Source organism: Garra rufa, chromosome 17 (assembly GCF_049309525.1).
Source record: "Garra rufa chromosome 17, GarRuf1.0, whole genome shotgun sequence".
Lineage (NCBI taxonomy): Eukaryota > Metazoa > Chordata > Actinopteri > Cypriniformes > Cyprinidae > Garra > Garra rufa.
The window spans coordinates 27,255,901-27,277,523 of NC_133377.1; the positions used below are offsets into that span (position 1 = coordinate 27,255,901).

General features: G+C 37.1%; 1 protein-coding gene across 2 annotated transcripts in view; it reads right to left on the minus strand.

The window, feature by feature from the left end:
* Window positions 1-21,623, minus strand: part of ext1b (exostosin glycosyltransferase 1b) — a 113,456-nt gene that overhangs the window by 58,832 nt on the left and 33,001 nt on the right. The gene's annotated exons all lie outside the window — the stretch shown is intronic.

Below are 21,623 nucleotides of genomic sequence, written 5' to 3' on the forward strand. Positions count from 1 at the left end.
AATACATTTATTTATTGTGCATAACTGTTTAGAGGACATAAAACGGCATTAAGCATTGTACCAGCTGTCCTCACAGAGAAAAACTCTCCTCAATAAAAGCATAAATCACTGCTATTCGAAATCTTGAAGAGCTTTTTGTGATCAGAAAACATGGTTCAAAATAAACAACACAACTGCATTAGTTTTTCTGCAACATGATCTAAGGATGCTCAGGCAGGCAGGTATAGAGCGCTGCATTTGCTTCTTTGCTTGAATGATGAGTTCTAAGAGCTCATGGTAATAGCCTGTCTCCAACATCCCAGCCACTATAAATCTTCCTGAGGAAAAATGAGGGAGCAGTCAGGTGGGGAGAGGGCCGCAAGGGTGCATGTGACACCATGGTTGGCGTTCGGCATGTCTACACACCCACCACTTCATATGATTAAAGGGCTGAAAGAAGCAAAAAAAAAAAACCCTTTCGCCTGCATTTTAAACGAATCAAACCATTAGCAATATCAACTCGGGAGAGATTTTTTTATTTACATTTGCACTTTTGGCCACAGTTAAAGGAGGTAAAGCCAGGCCAGAACCAGAGATGTGCTCAGACGTGGACCTGTCGCAACAAATCAAGGCTCAACAGGTCTGGAGGGAAAGATTTTTTTAAAGCAGCTGTGGAGCTGTAGTCTTTCTTCTCTCAGCTATGCAGTAACACATGAGTAATGAACACTTAAGTACCTGCATGTGTAGGGGCCTTGAACCGGACCCCCAGGCTATCTGGGGAGAACATGGATGCACTTTCACCACCTTAAACCATTTTATTTGCTTTCATCTCTGTCTCCTAAAACAATAAAGCCATGCTGACTCAGAGCGAAGACAAAGAGACACATACATAAATCAGCAGGCTGTACTCTAGCATCCCACTCTGACTCTCCAGATAATTAGCTCTACTAATTACTTTAAATACAACTCCTACTTAGACAGATTGCCTATGAGGACACATTTATGACAACATTAAAAGGTTTCAGACTAAAGGATTAGGGTGAACAGGAAGTGAGTGATAGTGCAGAGCACAAATGATCTCATACTAAAACTCAACTTTGCACTTCATCAGCGTGGACTTACAGTAGTAGTTCACTCCTTGAACAAAAATTTACAGATAATTTACTCAGCCCCTTGTCATCCAAAATCATAAAGAAATTCTGTTTTTTGAGGTAAACATTTCAGGATTTCTCTCCATATAGTGGACTTCTATGGTGCCCCCGAGTTCCAAATCGCCAATTAAAAGGGCTCTAAATGACGAGGAAGAAAGGTCTAGTAAAACGATTGGTTATTTTCTACAAAAAATTGGCAATTTACATACTTTTTAACCTCAAACGCTCATCTTGTCTAGCTCTGCATGTACTCTGTGTATTCCGGTTCAAGACAGTTAGGGAATGTCGAAACTCTTCCAACTTCAAAACAGCCCAACTTCGCTGCAGAAGTACCGACCCAGTGTTGGGAGCATACAAAGATAAAATGCCATTTACAAAAAAGGTCAAACAGCAATGTAGGATCATTTTAAAGTTGAAGAACAAAATGAGATTGGAGTTTTTTGAAATACCCAAACTAGGGGTGGGCGGTACACTGGTGTCATAGTCATCACCGGTGTGACATTGCGCCACGACATGGATTTTCTAATACCGTCAATACCGTAATAAATCAATTATGTGCCTCGAACGGCTGCATTTACATCAATAATAGCTAATTGTAAATAATAAGGCATTAAATTTTCTTCAAACGTTCAGTTGTGGTCTGAATACCTGTCCTTATACTATATATCTTGTTGTAAATAAAAAAGTTAAACATATTCGTATCAGCTTTGCAGGTGGTAGGTAAAAGGGGAGTGGCCATTAAACGACTGGTGAAACACCGTGAAGAAGGGTCGGGCCTGTAGCCTATACCAGGGGCAGAGTGGCAATCAGGACGACCGCCGGCCGAAGGATTTATACAAATTATAATATTGTATATAATTTTCGCACTTTCAATATGCAGGGTATAGAAATCGCTTTTAACTGAGTGCTCGCGCTGTTTAAAGGGAGCAGCACATCTTATAATAGATATTTGTCAGTGAGTACAAGATTGGAGCAAATCCTCCAGTCTATTTTTGTCATCTCTCTTTACTTTCGACCCGTGATCATTCAAATCTAAAAGGTCATTGTACGCAGAGTCCTATTTTCGTATGCGTTTTTTTTTAGTTTTCTCATATTCGCCATCCTTATCAAAATGCTTATTATGGAAAATGCAGAAAATCAAACACTTTTTTTGTTTGAATTTTTTTTTATGACGGACGAAAGTTTCAGAGGCAGTGTGTAAACTTTCTTACTCATGTGTGCAATGACATTAACTCCAGCAGCTCGTGTTGGATGCAGGGTTGCCAAGTCTGCGTTTTTCCCCACAGAATTGGTCTACTTTTAAACTGTTGCCATGGGTTGATTTCCCCCGGTTATTTAAAGGTTTTAAATATTGCAGAAATTACATTTCAATAAAAAATTATTTTTGTTTTGTTGTACACTGTTAAATAAGATCTTTAGGTTTTTTGCAAAATAAATATGTTGAGAATGCATAATACTCTCCCATGTCTCTTTTTGATAAGGATACCTACCATTTACTTATTATATTATAAAAATATTAACTTTATTCACATACTAAAGGGACAGGACAGGCGGCTACTCCCAAAATGTACCAAAAAAAGTGATACCGTGATATTATACCGTCACCGTTCAAAAGATAAAAAAATACCGTGATATTAATTTTAGGTCATATCGCCCACCCCTAACCCAAACTGTCCCAGAATAAACGGTACACGCAGAGCTAGACAAGACAAGCATTTGAGGTTAAAAAGTACATAAATTGTAATTTTTTTTTTTAGTAAATAACCAGTCGTTTTGGTAGATAAGACTCTTATTCCTTGGCTGGGATTGTTTAGAGCCCTTTAAAGCTGCATTTTGGAAGTGGGCACCATAGGAGTCCACTATATTGGAGAGAAATCCTGAAATGTTTTTCCTGACATTTAAAACGAGACATTGAGAACTTTGAAAAAGCACCGGTAGTTTATTTACAAGAAGATTTATACAGACATTCCCCTTAGTAAAATTACCGATCGCCGCCATCTTGAATTTAGTCACGATAAGTCCGATAAGTCCTGCTCGTCACTCGACTTATCGTGACTAAATTCAAGATGGCGGCGATCGGTAATTTTACTAAGGGGAATGTCTGTATAAATCTTCTTGTAAATCAACTGCCAGTGCTTTTTCAAAGTTCTCAATGTCTCGTTTTAAATGTAAGGGCCCTTGGAAGTCTCCCAATGAAGTGTGGCGCTACTTTGTGCCTCGTAAATGGTGTAAAACAGTGATTTATTTACATGGCTAGTCCGATGCCCTATTCACCCTCATTGACAACCTGTTGTTAGCATCGGCTAACTAGCGCCAGATTTCGGACTGCAGTGGACAAGCCGAGATGAGCTATGAAGGGTAATTTCACACTCGGTATCATGATTCAACACACTTTAGGTCAATATCACACCGGACTTCTCCTTTAAGCTATGAGAGCATTTGGACTATTGCATCAGAGTCCAAACATGCATTTAAGTTTTGAGCTGCCATGACACTATGTGTCTTTACTGTAATTGCACGACCAGTTTAGCAAACCTGGGAGAGAGCGATACAGCCACAGAAGTCCCAAGGGCGGAAGCGCGAGACAGATAGAAACACTTATTTCAGCTGGCCACTAAACAGCCTGTCATTACATAGAGCAGCAGACATAACAGCAGAAAGGAATAAACATCCATTGTCTCCTGCTTTCACCGTCTCTGGCTCAGAGGGAGGGAGAGAGACAGAGAGAAGGAGACAGACAGAGTATGAGCCTTGGAAAAGAAAACCAGGAGAGCAAAGAGTGAGGGAGGACCTCACAGAGACCAAATCTTGACATTTTTCCAACCATACAGCTGAAAGCACTACTTTAATGGATGCGCACTGAGAGAATGATAATTAACCCACTTATTCGACATACTCAGCACTTCATAGTTCACAGGATATGATGAAATTCACCTGCCGCATACGCACTTACGCATGTCTTAAAGGGACAGTTAACACCAAAATGAAACTTCTTTTATTACTTAAAGGATTTGTTGACTTCCTGAATAAAATATCCCTGATAATTTGCTCATCCCCATGTCAAAGACATTCAAGTCTTTCTTTCTTCAGTCCAAAAGAAATGAAAGTTTTTGAGAAAAACATTCCAGGATTTTTCTCCATATAGTAGACTTTAGTGGGAACCAACGGGTTGAAGGGGCCAAACTGCAGTTTCAATGCAGCTTCAAAGGTCACTACACAATCCCATCCGAGGAATAAATGTCTTATTTAGTGATACGATTGGCCATTTTCTTAAAAAAAATAAACATGTACTTTCACCACTAATGCTCATCTTGCACTAGCTGGACTTATGTAATGTAATTCATGTATGTAACCACTTTGGAAATGTCATGCGTGATGTAGGTGGAAGTACCGACCCAGTGTTTACAAAGCGAACGTGCAAAGAAAGTCAAACTTGTTTACCAAAAAAAAGGTAAAACAATGTTGCACGATTTTGAAGGTGGAGCTTTTTGTCCTGGCCTACCTTTTAGGCAGAGCTAGGGCAAGGTGAGCATTTGTGGTTCAGCAGTGTAAAAATTTGTATTTATTTTAGAAAATGACCAATCGTTTTGCTATTTCAGACCCTTATTCCTCGGCTGGGATCATGTAGAGCCATTTGAAGCTGCAATTCGGACCTTCAATCCATTGATCCCCATTGAAGTCCGCTATATAGAGAAAAATTCTGGAATGTTTTCCTTAATCATAATTTCCTTTTGACATAAGACAGATACACATGATCACTTTGGATGACACTGGGGAGAGTAAATTATTAGGAAATTTTTGTTCTGGATACTTTAATCATCCTTACACGTTATTCAAAACCTGTATGACTTTGTTCTGTTGAAGACAAAATAAAAAAGTGCAGTGAAATGTACAATAAGAGTTTTGCTGAATAACACATTACACAAAAAAAATGGTGTAGGTATTACTAGAAATTGCCAAAGATTTCACAAATAACTACAAAGAAATGGCAAGTAACAAGTTTTTAAGTAAGAAAGATAATAATTAGATGCTTAAGTAACTGGAAAAATATACAGTATGCATTCACATGTGCCTTGAATTTTCACTCTACACCACTGAATCTTTCAACTTGATCCACATGAGCTTTCCAAAGAGATCAGTTTTAACCTGCTCCAAAATGAGCGAAAACAAAGAAAAGCTTTAATAGTCTGCATTATTTATTAGTCCAGCTTTAAACATCCCAAGAAAAGGTTTATCAGCGAACAGGGAAACCATTATAGAGTCACTCACACAGGGGCCACGTTTTATTCGAGACATGACTCACTCTTTCTCTCCTCATCTTGAGGAACCATCATCTATTCCTACTTGACCAAGAGAGAGGGATAAAAGTGGCCTTTATGTGTGGGGTGTGAATAAGAAAGTCTTAAAAGGCGTGACATTGTGCTGCGGCAGAAGTGGCCTGGTGGGTTTGTTTACATGTGTGTGGCGGTCGCATTAATAGTCGAGGCATGTTCGGGAGAGGCTGTCGGACTGTTCTCACGACCTCCTCCTCCTCCTCAGCCCGTTTAATTCACTCAACTAGCTCTAATGAACTGTGTATGTTTGTATCACAGGAAACTATGCATGAATGTTGCCAAAGCTGAATGCATAAACAAAGGCAAATGAACAAGCAGGTGGATGAATGATAAACTTGCTTACCTTTGTCGATGAACCAAAATGAGGAGAAGGACATGCAGAGGAGAGAGAGAAAAAGAAAGAGAGAGAACATTAATGACATGTCAAAATTAGAGACCCAATTGCAAATATATATATATTTTTTAAATTCAGATTAACTATTTTATGAAATTCAGTTTTATATAAAAGAATACAGCAGCGCCTCAAACAGACATCAAAATGCATGTCATTGTTGAGAAGCGGTATTAAAATTCAATACCATTTTGTCTAAACAAATTAAAATAAACACTAAAAGCTACATAGAACAAAATGAACATTCATGCTGAGATTTACAAAAGACCACATTTAGCAATGTTAAGGTATTTAAAGCTTAAATATTCAATATCAACCGTTCAGTTTCTAATATTAGCTTATAACCAACATGAAATGACTTCCGCACATAAATTGTGCATAATAAAACCAGAAACATGCATAATCAATTTAATTTTCATTTTGACTTTAAGCATTCCAGGTCCTAATAATGCATAACACAAATGAAAAACAGATATCTCGCATAAAATGGCATAAATGTAAATTTCAAGGGAGTAATTTCCAATCACACTGCTCAAATAATGACACCACGTACTGTTCTTAATTTGTTTCTTTGTGCTTATTACTTAATGTTAACTTGAATAATTACTTTGGAAAGTTTGGTCCAAAACGGTTTGTTTGTAGGGTTGTTATGAGTGTTTCCATCTAACCAAATTCACCATGGGACAGACAGGCCTTAGGGATAACAGGGAAACATCCTCATTAGACAGGCACGACTGGCCACAGTGGTCTAGGGTTTAACTGAGATAAGACACACAACCCCCCCATTTGTAAATCCACCACTAAAACCCCTCAAGGACCAGGCAAAGAAATCTCCTGGTGACGAGAGTAAAATATAGAGCCGACAGCAATGAATGTACGGACGGAGAGAGAGTGAGAGAGATGGGAAAGCAAGAGTGTGGGTGTAAGCCAGATTGAACTTATTTTTAAAGATGGTGAGGAACAAAGGAAGATGGAACAGAAGAGAACTTGGGTGCGTGACGGACAGTGAGAATGGAAAAAACAGGCTTGCTGAAACAGGAGGAACTGAGAGAGATGAGTCAGTGAATGTAAGACACCAGGATGGGTGAATGAGAGACCATGTGTTGCTCTGTTTGGTCACTTCTTATGGTACATACATCTCTCTACATTAAGGAAAACAGGATTTTTTTTTCCATATAGTGAACTTCAATGTGGATCAATGGGTTGAAGGTCCAAATTGCAGTTTCAGTTTCAATGCAGCTTCAAAGGGCTCTACATGATCTCAGCCGAGAAATAAGGGTTTTACCTACCGAAACATTTTCTCATAAAAAAACCCACAAATTCTTGTCTTGCACTACCTCTACGATGCGCACACACATCTTCATGCACTGCATTGGAAAAGTCATGCGTGGTTAGTTCTTCGTCTGTGAACTCCTGTTAAAGAAGGTAGGGTAGGACGAAATGCCACTTTCTCATCCAACATCGTTTTGGCGTTTGAGTTTCTTTGCACGTTTACTTTGTAAACACTAGGTTGGTACTTCCACTTCCACAAGCATTTGTGGTTAAAGGGCATAAACTTGTATTTTCATTAGAAAATGGCCGATTGTTTTGCTAGATGAGACCCTTATTCCTCAGCTGGGATCATGTGGAGCCCTTTGAAGCAGCATTGAAACTGCAATTTGGGCCTTTAACCCATTGAAGTCCACTATATGGAGAAAAATCCTGGAATGTTTTTCTCAAAACCTTAATTTCTTCCCGACTGAAGAAAGAAAGACATGAACATCTGGGATGAAATGGGGGTGAGTAAATGATCAAAAAAAATTTCATTCTAGAAGTGAACTTCGCCTTCAAAGTCTGACTGATTTTGGTACTTAACTGATAAACGCTACAGCCAAATGGTTGATACTGTAACACTATATTGTCTTAAAACTAAAAATATAATAGTGTTAAGATATTAACATTATATACAAAACTTTAACATTAAAATTAAGGTTACATTAAGTAAAAATATCCGTTATGGTACTAATAAATATCACGAAGACAGTATCTGACTTATACAAGATGCAACTAATCACAAGCTTCGTTTCAATTACCCTTCAAATTGCGCAATTTGAAAATACACCCAATGGAAGCACATCAATTTTGCAAAACAACCCTCTACAGTTTGAGTAACTCACTCCCATATGTGACTAAGGCTCAATCCCAATTCTACCCCTTACCCCTACACTTAGCCCTACCCCTCCGTTTGGCGCGTTCACGTGAAGGGGTAGGGGTGTCTCATTTCTCTTTTGGTTGGAGGGGTAGGGGTAAGGGGAAGGGCCAGATAGCCCTCCAAACGAAGATTTTTCAGGACCTCACTTCAAACGAAGGGCTAAGAGAAATTTCCAACATGGCTGCTCACTCGAGCAAGCAGACTCGTAAATATAAGTAATTTTTGCCTTTAATAAGGATTTTCATGACAATGTTTCATTATATGTATATTACCTTCAATCTTGTGTTTGTGTTTATGGTGTTGTTTTGTAAATAAACGTTTGCAAAAAAATCGCTAAAGTTTGCTAGCAGATAGCACCGATTGCACGATATTACAAAATATATTTTTACGTCATATACACTTGACTGCATGTTAGAAACATGAAAGACCAGTGGCACGGCAATTTGCAACGGTGGTGTAGTGGATGGTGTACGCAGGTATATGGTGTATACACACTTTCACTTTTTAAATCCCCTCTGATGCGCATTATTCAGTAGTGTCCTGTATTCGCCAAAATCATGGCAGTCCACCACATCCAGTCATGTGAATAAATGTAAATATTCGCTCAAAACACCCAATAAAGGCAGTGATGATGCAGTCAGGACCGTGGAGCCGGCTTGCTTTGAAATGTATTTAATGATTGCGCCTAATGCACCTGCGCCCGCTCACCGCACCAGTAATTTAAATCAGTACATAATAATAAAAACGATACCTTACAAATAAAAAGAAGCTGATTTTTACGATCAGAAATTTCTTAAACCAGTGAACCCCTGTAAACATTTTAGTCCAAGGATCCAGAAAACGAATGCGTTCAAATAGAAAGTTCAAAACGAAATTCACAAATGAAGCATATATACTTCTCCAGGCACCACTACACTGATTAGCAATTTGCCGCGCATGTGATAATGCGTTGTTTGTTTTGCTTACGGCCACGTGTGAATGAACGGTGCGTACACCATACATTTGTACTTTTTGCAACATGACAACATTTTGACATCTTGGAATGAGTGATAAACATCTGCGCATGTCCTCTGACGTAACATTAGGAACTAGCGACAACGTATGATGACGTATAACAGTGTTGTAGTGGTGTCCCATTTCTTAGGGGAAATATTTTAGCCCTTCCCCTTTACACTTTGTTTCAAGGGACAAGGGGAAGGGGCGAGGGGTAGGCGAAGGGGTAGAAAATAGAATTGGGATTGGGCCTAAATCTTCAATCTGGGTGACTAACTACTGTTTAACAGCCATTGGCTCATAAATTCTAAGATTTTACTCACCAGTGTGAGGGTTAAAGGCTGAATAAAGGTTTACCACAGATATATTTTTACTTGCTGAACACTCTGACTGAGAACTTAAGAGTTTCACTCTCAGTCAAGTGATTTGTGCAATTTTCCTTTCAAAATAACAGTTAATTTGGATTTCTTCAGCTTGTAAGAACAATCATAAGTTACAGTAGGCAGAACTAATGCACAGACTGCGATCTCATTGGCTGGTGCTCACCTATTATCATCTATTTTGATTTCAGCAAATCCCAGCAGTTCAATAATCTGACTGTTAAGAGTGTACTTTCAGATATTTAAAAAGCTTTGCCATTTTACAAACACGCACGCAAACATCAAACATCAAGAATTGACTACAGAGGCCACGACTTTGTGATCAGAATTTGTCAAATAATTATTATTGTACAGACAACTTCCATAGAAATGAAAATGGAAGATAAAGTGGTTCACTAGTTCAAGTGTGCAAAAACTAAATTGGGAAACTTGACATTTTTCTTCAAAACTGCCAAATGTACCAACTTACATCCTAGTGTGGTGGCTGCGATATACATAAACCTACCAACATCATCCCCATGACTTATTGCAAAAGAGAAAAAAAAATTGTTGCATAACATTGGTTAATGGAAATGCAGTTATTTTGCAAGCGCTTTTTGAATTGACATTTATAAAATATTGCAAAAGTGCAAAAAAATAATGTTTATTTTATAGACAACTTCCAAAGAAACCAAAATGGAAAATAATGTGGTTTACTAGTTTAAGTGTGCTAAGCTGGACAACTTTCTTCAAAACCACCCACTGTACAAACTTTGTATCTTTTTAACAAGACTATATGTCCAGACAATCTGATTGGGACTGGCAATTTCAACCAGCGTGTACAACGCTGTGCAATGTGCATTAGACTGTCAGTTTCATATAGGAAAGCTTGTTCTTTTGTCAGTCTATAACATATTTATGCTTCTGGGCTCCACACTGTAAACCCAAATATCTGAGTCGAAGGGATCAATTTAAGTCCCAGAGGGCACAAGCGGTGGGCTAACTTAGAGTAATAAGACTGACAGCACATTCCAAACTCAACTGCAAATAGCCTAGAGTAAACCTGAGTTTAAACCTGCAGTCTGCAAGACCTTTCACTGGTTTGGTGCAGGCACAAATTCAGCCTGACACCTTTGATTTAAAAGCTCTCAACTAAATGAAAAAGGTCCATAAAAGACTGACACTTTAACATCAGCTGTGTTTGGAGCAGAGGAATAGTTCACTGCCTACTGCACAGTATGCACTTCACACTTCTGAGTATATTTTTTAAATGGTATGGGAAATGAATTATGAAATGAAAAACTTTTAAACAGTGGTATGCTTTGCTCCCATCACAACCTGATCCATGGACATAAAACGTAGAAATAGTACGAGCAAGATGGAAATGTGCAATCCAGATCCTCAACATCAACTCACAAAGGCTCCACAGAGATGGTCGCTAAGCTTACAGACTAGTCTGCAACTAGATATGGACTAAAGCAGTTAAACGTGACTGTGCCTGGCCAGCCATTCTGGTTTCCTTCACTTTAAAGCTTTACTTGCATCAGCCGGTTTTTCAATTAAACAAAAATGTCCCAAAAACAGAGAATAGGTGACTTGAGGGAAATTTGTGTCTGAGGTTTTGACTGGGTTGTCAGCCAATCCTCAGCTGCTGACCATCAAAGCACAAAGCAGGATCTGTCTGCAGACTAAGAACTGGGGAAAAGCCTCCGCTGGGCAGAACGGTTCCACAGGGCAGGAATGGCTTCAGGCGGAGATCCGATCTGCTGCGGCCTCTATCAGCTGGAGCTCACAACAAAGCTGCCATCGAGATACAAGCCATCCGTCACATCTTTCAAGCGCACTACAGCAAGTTATATGTCAAAATTGAACTGTCATATTTGTGAAAAGATAAGAGCGCTATTCTGTTATTGTCAGTTTTTAGAGGCAGATGCACCTACGCAACCAACAGAATATGTAGGTGACACCCATTGAAGTCTTGATAATCCCAGCCAGACATATTTTGCAACCATGTACATGGACAGACATTATATTATCCCATTTATTACACAACTATATCATAGGTAAATAAATAATAAAATAAATTAATTAATAAAAATAACTTAAATACTGTTGCATTGACTGGGCTGACTATACTGTTTTTGACAATAAACAAGTAAAACAAGTTAATTATACAGTTTTTCTGTCGATAAACCTACATATTTAATGAAATCATAAAAAATGTGAACACAAAAGGCTGTGAGGAACAGAAACAGAGGCAGTTCAATAATCTGTACTGTGTTTGTGGTCTTCAATAACATGTTATTTTTTACAATATTTCTTTTCTGCACAGTTTCGTCCTTTAAAAGAGGTGGACCACAAAACCAGTCTTAAGTAGCATGGTTATATTCATAGTAACAGCCAAAAATACACTGCATGGGTCAAAATGATCTGTTAAGCCAAAAACCTTTAAGTAAAGATCATGTTCCATGAAGATATTTAGTAAGTTTCCTACCGTAAATGTCAAAACTTAAGTTTTGATTAGTAATATGCATTGCTAAGTAGTTCATTTGGACAACTTTAAAGGCGATTTTCTCAATATTTCGATTTTTTTGCACCCTCAGATTACAGATTTTCAAATAGTTGTATCTCAGCCAAATATTGTTCTATCCTAACAAACCATACATCAATGGAAAGATCAACATTCAGCTTTCAGATTATGTAAAACTGACCCTTATGTTTGTGGCCCAGGGTCACATTTTTAAAGTGCCCCTATTATGCCATTTTAAAGGTTCCTACAATAGGTTTATAAGCAAAATATTCTCAAAATATGCATTTAATATCACCTCATTTTAAAGCGATTCTCAAACGATTCGTTCAAAGCAGTTCAAGCATTCAGTCTCTCTAAACCCCTCCTTTCCGTGAACCTACTCTGCTCTGATTGGTCAGATAGTCCTTTCTGTATTGATCAGGTCAGAAACTATTCGCCTATTGTCAGAATTCTGTATTTTGAATGCTCAAAAGAAAATATAAACATACATTTTTAGAATACAGGTTGTGGTTCACATTAAACTCCTTGAGATTAAAATGTGATATATAAGTAAAATGTCAGTAAAATTACGTGTTTGAGGGCGGGTTAAGTCCTTCACGGGCAATATGCAAATGTATGGGGGATTCCAATTACAGGCTGCTCAGAGTAGATTCTTTTTTGTGTGACAGACAAACTTTAATTTATCGTGCACTCTTGGCTTGTTTACATTCATATACAGCTACATTAAGGCAATATTCAAAATGGCATAATAGGGGCACTTTAATGTTTCACAGAATGTACCACAGCCAATGCCTCACAGCCTTAATTCTGCTTGCATCAAATTAAAAGAAACAGATAGATAGAATCATTATTTTTATAAATGCAACTCTGCAAAAAAAAAGAAAAAGAAAGAAAGGATTTCTAGAAGGATGATGTACTAAAGTTATGATAGGGGCTGAGGGTCGATTCAAGGTTTGTTAAAATTCCCAGAGCACAACTATTAAAATCAAACTTCACGCCAAAAAGAATTAAACCTCCTCAAACAAGCAGGCCTACCCCTTAGCCCGAAGGCGTTTTGACATTACATGAATTCTTCAAGAGCTGAAACCCCGCTGTAAAACGCTAAACCACATTCCCTGCAGATATCTCTGCACATACGTTAACTTTAAAATCTCATACGAGACAAAATGAAACTTTTCCCATATTAAAATCTCATTGCAATGCTAAGCAACAGCAAGCAAACAAGTTTGGCAAGTCTAAAACAGATCTTGCCAACAAAATATTTTGCTGTAGTAGCGGATGCTCATCTGCATCGAGTGGAGCTCATCTGTGTAAACTCAGAAGCCACAGTATCCGCTGGGGAAAGCACTGTAGCCGCGGCTGAGAGGGGAACTTGCGCTTCGCATGCGTCCTTCCTCCTTCGCACACAAATTTTTCACCCGACCACAGATTGCTGGTAATTGATAGAGGCTGACAGCTGGCCAATGTCATGATTTGTTGGGAGCTGCTAAAAGCTCCTCTGCAGCTCGGATGGGGGTGTGGGGGGTACGGAGCAGCGCTGAAACAGTGTGTGATTGTGTTAAGAGAGACGGACGGAGTGAAAGTGGGTGCGTGTGGGATTGGCCGAGATGGACGAGTCTCTCAGGCAACAGGGGGATGGGGACAGCTGTATGATTCTGCGAAAAACCCTGTAGGGTAAAAAGCAACGTATAAAATGTTTTCCTCCCTCACTTTAACCTTTTGCAAACCACACATATGAAGGCAACTCAAACATTTAGTAGAGCAGATTTAGAGTTAAGATATCCTGTTGAAAAATGTTTGCAATTTACACTACCTGATTAAAACATGTGATTAATGAGTGTCTCACATATATATAAATATAAAAATAAAGAAATTTTATACATACTTTTTGTAAAAGTATCTCTAAAATCTAACATGTATATAGACTGATGTGACTCTGGACCACAAAACCAGTCAATTGGGTCAATTCTTTGACATTGAAGTGTATACATCAAAATAAGCTTTCCATTAATGTATGGTTTTTGTTAGGATACAACAATATTTGGCCAAGATACAACTATTTGAAAATCTGGGGGAAAAAAATCGAAATATTGAGAAATCGCATTTAAAGTTGTTCAAATGAAGTTCTCAGCGATGCATATTACTAATCACAAATTAAGTTTTGATATATTTCTGGTAGAAAAATGTACAAAATATCTTCATGGAACATGATCTCTACTTTATATCCTAATGATTTTTAGAATTAAAGAAAAATCTATCATTTTGACCCATATAATGTATTGTTGGCTATTGCTGCAAATATACCTTTGCTACTTGAGACTGGTTTTGTGGTCTATGGTCACTCATCTATAATAATAAATGAAATGTATTTATTTAAATAAAAATTAATTGATACGTTTATGGTTTTATTGTAAACTATTATCATTATTCCAAAGGCAAGGGAAAACAACGTCCTTATAATCATGTCAAAATTGTCTAAAAGGAGGGTAAAGGCAACAAACTAAACCGAACAAACTGCACCAAGGCAGTTTTATACCTTCTCTCTGTATCTATCTTTTGTATATTTTCTTTTTTTTTCTCCTTAGTTTCATTTTCTCTCTCTCTCCCGCTCATTCGCTCCCCATTCCTCCAATTTGCTCAGGGTAAAAATGAAGACAGATGAAGCTAGTCTTGCCAGGCAAAGCCAATAGTTGCTGTGGAAATTGTGTTTGCTCAAATATAATTACGAACACCTTACACACACTGACACACATGCACAAATATTTTTCAAAGTCAGAAAAATTATTGCGGGTGTGTGTCAGATGTCGTCTGTCTCTACAACGCTTCCCTCTCTCATATTTCCATTTCAGGAAACTTAACCAGGAAACGACCTATGAGTTTTTGTTTGTGTCCATTGACTATACACTAGGGCTGCACGATAGATCGTTTCAGCATCGTCATCGCGATGTAAGCATGCGCGATAGTCACATCACGGCAGTCACGATGCAGGGCAAAAAAAAAAAATGTGTCTCTGATTTAAAAATGTACTTTCTATATTTCTAAACTTTCTATTCACAGATCTATATTTGTCTAAAATATAGTAATTAACTCATGTTTAAAGGTTCTTTAAAAACTACAATGCACACGTTGCTTCACCTACTTCATGCATGCAGTCTCTGCGAGCGCATGGCAAAATGAGCGCGGGACGGGAGAAAAGCGCCGAAATGGAAGATTTGGTCGCAAAAAGAAACGCAACGTCGGTCATATGGAAGTATTTTGGATACAAAAAGGATCCTGCTGACCAAAAACAGGTGCTTTGTCAGGAGTGCCTGTCAGTTGTTGCCACAACTCGTGGAAACACTACGAATTTAAGGGACCGTTCACATGTCGCGCCTAAAAACGCGTGGAAAACGCTAGGCGCGCCGCTTTCTCCTTCTTTCCAAAGCGCTTTGTAACTTGAGTGGCAGAGGGGCGTCTGCCGTTGCTAAGCAACCATGACCCGCGCTCTCCTAAAGACGCGGAAGTTTCAGCAAAGATAAATAAACAAAGATAAATGGATTTCCAAAACTAAAAATTGCTTGCAGTAGCTCTGCTGCTAAAAAATGTTATCCCTGTAACAGCTATGATCAGCTGTTCCTCCATCTTGGCTAAGCTTTTAATGTTTTTCATGAAAGGAAGAAGCTGATTTCTCTTTCAGCAGGGTAAAAGCAATATTCATTATTAATTTCATATTAGAGCCTTGATTTGCCTGAATTGACAGTGAATAAGGTGAGTCAAACTGTTTATGAAACTACCCAAAATAAGCTTTAAAAAGTATTTTATTTCAGGGTTTTGATTATACTGTACTTGTACATTTTTTTTATTCTTTGAAAATGCTTACAAAATTACCCCAATTATTCTTGAATTATTATTTGATTTTTAAGCAGTTCAAAACAACCTGATGAACATAAATGCATTTGTACACATCGCAATATATATCGCAAGAAAAAAATATATTGCAATGTAATTTTTTCCCCAATATCGTGCAGCCCTACTATACACAACTGTAAAACCGCTTTTCCCTGACTGTTCACCCTAGTCTCGTGCAAACTCATTTTCTGACACACAATCACACACGCGTGTGTCTGGGTCTCTGAGGATTCTGGGCTGTTTCTTTCCGCCAGCAGCCCTGCGGGGGAAACACACAGTCAGTAATTAATCACGGTAGATGTTTATGAGAGGGGAGTGGTACATTTCTACTGCACTGCACTGACAAGCTTCATTACCACCAGCTAAAGAATCCCACGTTAATGAGGGACAAACACACATACACATTTTTGTACACATCTTCATAATGTGCTGTATTACCTATACGGACATGTGCTATGGACACATTTTATGCAAACATTCAAAGACCTATTCATTCATGGATACATGATACATAAGGCTGCATGATAGTTTGAATATTCTGAGCGATTATTTGGCTGCCTGACAGTTTAAACTGATTAGTGACCTGTTTACCGATGTAACTGAATTATTGATCAAGAGCAGATAACTGAATCAGAATTCAGATGTGTGAACAAATGATTGAGAGTGGATTTGAGATCTGAATCGACTGATTCACTAGAAAAGATTCAAAATCAAAAGAAAGATTATCATTATTCTAAAAGGTAAGGGAAAATGTCTTTATTATCTTGTCAAAATGTTGTCTAACTAAAGGGTATGAGGAACAAACTAAACAGAATGAACCACACCAAGGCCTTTTTCTACATTCTCTCTGTATCTGTCTTTTTGTATATTTTCTATTTCTATTTCTATTTCTATTATATTGTATTTTTAGTTCATTAACTTGAGAACTTCAGTAACTTGAGAACTGAATCAGTCCGATTTGTAAACAAATGATTCAAAGTAAATTTGATTATCATTATTCCAAAGGTAAGAGAAAAAAAATGCCTTTATAAATCTTCAAAACGTTGTTTAATTAAAGGGTATAAGAAACTAATCAGAAAGAAAAAACACTCCAACAAGGTCGTTTCTACCTTCTCTCTGTATCTAGCTTTTTGTAGTTTTTTTATTTGGATTATTTTTAACCACTGTGACGGAACCATTGAGCCAGAGAGCTGAACTTAAGAACTGAATCAGTCCAATTTGTGAACAAATGATTCAAAGCAGACTGGATAACCAAATCTATTGATTCACCAGAAAAGATTTAAATCGAAAGAATGATTATCATTATTCCAAGGTTAAGGTAAAAATGTCTTCATAATCTTCAAGTCAAAATGTTTTCCAAATAAAGGGTATAAGGAACAAAATAACAGAATAAATGGTACCAAGGCAGTTTTCTACTTTGTCTTTTTTTTGTTCTTTATTTTTTTTTTACAGCTGTGACTGAATCAGAGAGCTGAACTTGAGAACTGAATCAGGCTGATTTGTGAACAAATAATTCACAATGGATTTCAAATCCAGTGAGATTCAAATCAACTGATTCACTACAAATATTTGACTCAAAAGAATGATTCTTTCATGAAATGAAAGACCTTGCTGGTTTTCTCATACAAAGGGGATCTAGAGTGCATGTCAGTATTTAACTGAATAATGACCTAAAGTCAGTATGAAATAAAAATGTATCTTTTTACTTAATCTTTCTGACCTTACAATTTTCTGGTAAAACAGCAGACTTTTTTTTTATTAGAGTTCTCTAATAATTCAGTTTAGATTATATTGCACTACACGGCACTTTTTTCTAAAAATCATCAAAATATAAAAGTCACACAACTTTGCAACATGGTTGAATAAACAATAAAATGACTTAAAGGGATAGTTCACCCAAAAATGAAAAATCACCACATGATTTACTCACCCTTGAGGCATCCTAGGTGTACATGACTTTCTCCCTAAGATGAATACAAATTGCAGTTACATAAAACAAAAATGTCCAGGCTCTTCCAAGCTTTATAATGGCAGCAAATGGGTCTTATTTCAAAATAATCCAAAAGAATTCAAATAAAGTGCATCAATTATCATAAAAAGTGCCCCACACGGCTCTAAGAGGAGAAAATAAAACTATATAAACAATAATCTCTAGCTTTCGCTAACTATCATGTGCGTGTTTCACAACAGAGCCAGGACATTTTGTAATTTAACTCTGACTGAATTCATCTGAAAGATGAAAGTCATATACAGTACAGACCAAAAGTTTGGACACACCTTCTCATTCAAATGAGAACTTTTAAACTTTTTAAAATTAAACTTTTAAAATTAAACTTTTGGTCTGTACTGTATATTTCTGTTTATTAAAGTTTTTACTCTACATTTGTGCAGTTTTCAGTGGGTTAGTGATATTTTTTAAATATATATAAATAAATAAATAAATATTTTTTAAATAGGTTTTTATACAAAAACTGCTTTTTTTATGTAAAATTCACTTTATAAAAGACCCACATTTCTAACTTTAATTCATGGGGATAACAAGGATAATTTCACATAGTGTAGTGTATTTTTGCCCATCTTTTGGAAAATCCAGTTTTAAAAGTAAAAAAAAAAAAATAACTACAACTAACTTTTACTAGTAGGTGGCTGCAGAGCTCCACTATTTGCTATTTGACCACCTGAAAGATTTTTTCACAAGTTTTTTCAGTTGAATTAATATCTACAGTGCAGACCAAAAGTCTTTTGGTCTGTACTGTACACCTAGGTTGACTTGAGTTCGAGTATTTGGGGTAATTTTTTTGGGGGGTGAGCTATCTCTTTAATTTTTGCATCTCTCTTTAAGATGCTTATGGACCTTTAAGCTTGAAAGCTTCGGTTCATTGTAACTACATGGAAAAGAGCGACCAGCGTAATTCTTCAAAAATTTCAAGCAAATAATAAAGTCATACAGGTTTAGTAAATAACAGCATTTTCATATTTGGGGGAACTAATCCTTTAAGCCCAACCAACCGATAACCCCACACGCAGGACTAACTCAATCGACATTAATGAATTCTCCCTCAAACGCAAAAACCGTGTATAGCTCACTCCGGGCTCCCTATCGCACCAGACACAGCACAGAATGCAAGAACCGCTGGCTGTTAAACTTCAGGGAAATCAAACACACTCCCACACACAGCGACTTAAGTGCTGGAATCTGTGTACATAGAAGTACTAGATATCCATACCAAATGACCCTCCGGTCCAAATCTCTCCTCAGCCACACGCTATCCTCTTAACTACACACCCCATCGCAATCCTACCCTGGGCTTGGCTGCCTGCAGATAACAGAGCTGCCCTGACCCTTAACTCTGAGGGATCAGACAGATCTGTACACCTGGCATGTACGGTCAGATCGAAGTAACTGTTTGTCTTAAGTTCTTGTCTCGATTGGAGTGATGACTCCAGTGAGACTGCTAGCAGAAGGCTTTACAAATCTTGACAAAGTGCAAACCCTGCTGAGAATTCGCCTACGGTCAAGTCTCTGAGGTTAGTGGTGTGACACTTGTCTGAACTCCCTGCTAATTTATGACTCCTGAGGATTATCAACGGTGTATATGCGTGTGAGTAGGTATTAACTGTACTTAAGTACTTTTATTATCTCAAAAAACACCATATATGAAAAAAACTTTTAAAAAAGCATCAGAGAGGCAGCTCAGTAAACAATAAAAATAACTAGAAATTAAATATTAAACTGCAGAATGTAACAGCTTACCAATTACAATAGCGTATTCCAGCTAAATGATACTTGCACACCAAATGCGAAGTGAATACTCTCAAGGGGAAAACAATTTACTACTTTATTAATAAATATCCATTGTCTTGATATTGTCGATAAATCAAAACAAAAAAATTCTATAGTATTTTGTCTAAATTAATTGTCTAAAATCAATTTTATATGCTTTACACATACAGTTAGCCTTCACAAAATTATAAAATGTAAATTATGAAAAATGTACACAGTCAAAAGTTTTAGAACAGTAAGATTTTAAATGTTTTTTAAAGTCTCTTCTGCTCACCAAGCCTGCATTTATTTGATCCAAAGTACAGCAAAACAGTAAAATTCTGACCAACTATTTAAAGGAACTGTTTTCTATTTGAATATATTTTAAAATGTAATTTATTACTGTGATCAAAGCTAAATTTTCAGCATTATTACTCCAGTCTTCAGTGTCACATGATCCTATTCTAAGATGATGATTTGCTGTTCAAGAAACATTTCTTTATCGTCATTATCAATATTTAAATCAGTTAAGTACAATTTTTCAGGATTATTTGATGAATAGAATGATTTTTTTAAAAAAATCTGAATTTATCTAAATAAAAAGCTTTTGTAACATTTAACATTAATGCTTTTATTTAGCAAGGATGTCTTAAATTGACCAAAATTTGATGATAGACATTTATAATGTTACAAAAGATTTCTATTTCAGATAAATGCTGTTCTTCTTAAGTTTCTATTCATCTAAGAAACCTAAATAAAATTCTACTTATAATAAATATTTTTGAGGAGCAAATCAGAACATCAGAATGATTTTTGTAGGATCACGTGACTGGAGTAATGATGCTAAAAAAAAATCTTACTGTTCAAAAACTTTTGACTGGTAGTGTATAATCATTCTAAAATGTATTACAATAAGGGAGCGAGTCAGGCATAATCAATTGAATATCTGATATATAAATAAATATAAAATATTGGTTACCTGATACATTAATTTATTATGCAGAAAAAAAAAAATCAATCACCGCCATCAAGATCACATAATAAATATAAAAATATAATAAAAAATAAATAAATAACTTGCAATGTTACAGCTTAACTCACTACAACCAAAATAAAACAAAAATAAATAAATACTACAAACAAAAAGTCTTGTCCTATATTATTTCCCAATGAATGTTGTGTTTAATTCAAAAGTTCAGCACGAATAAACTGCAATTTCATGCCGTTTCCACTTCGTTTTTCAAAGAGAGTCAACATATTGAATCACTATCCAAACAAGTATTCAGGCACAGACTGCCTAAAACAAAATCTTATTGGTTCCACACGACTGCTGATCCAGGGTCAGTCATGCTGTAAAAATACAGCAGTGCTGCTCTGCTGTCAGACAGTCTGGCCTCTCATTGATCTTACTCAGACTACAGAGGAACACTGGTATGTCTCCGACTCTTTGACGGGCCGCTTCTTTCCCAGAATGACTTTTGACCCATGTTGTGCGTGACCCTCAAAGGCTAGAGCGGGCAAACACCACCTGCTCCCCTGTGATCTCCAACACGCTGCTGGACTAGAATAAACACACAGATCAAGTCCATGAGAAACCCACAAATGAGCAAATACGCTCAGACAAATATGATCTTGTGAGCTCAAGAACGCAGAAAGGGGCAGATGGTCATTCCTGTATATAAACATGGGCACATGCAGCAAGCCATGTTTTCTCTCATACACACTAAGTCTTTAACTAAAAGAGAAGTCGGTTCCAGCTGTCATCCCTCTGAAGTACTCATCTGCCACCGGATCTATAAGAGGCATCCACGTGATCCGCATGTTGCCTCATTTACAGCGCTACATCGCACACGAGGCTCTCCATACAAGAAAATACAGCGGCATTTAAAAATAACTCTGCTTTAAAGCTTTAAAAATGCAGCGACTAAATGAGCGTTCTCTAAAACGAGAGACGAATGCAGAATGTAATCACCGAGAACGCTTCCTTACAGAGAGACAAAGCATAAAGAAAATGTTAAATGCTAGAAAATGCAGTCTGAAAGAG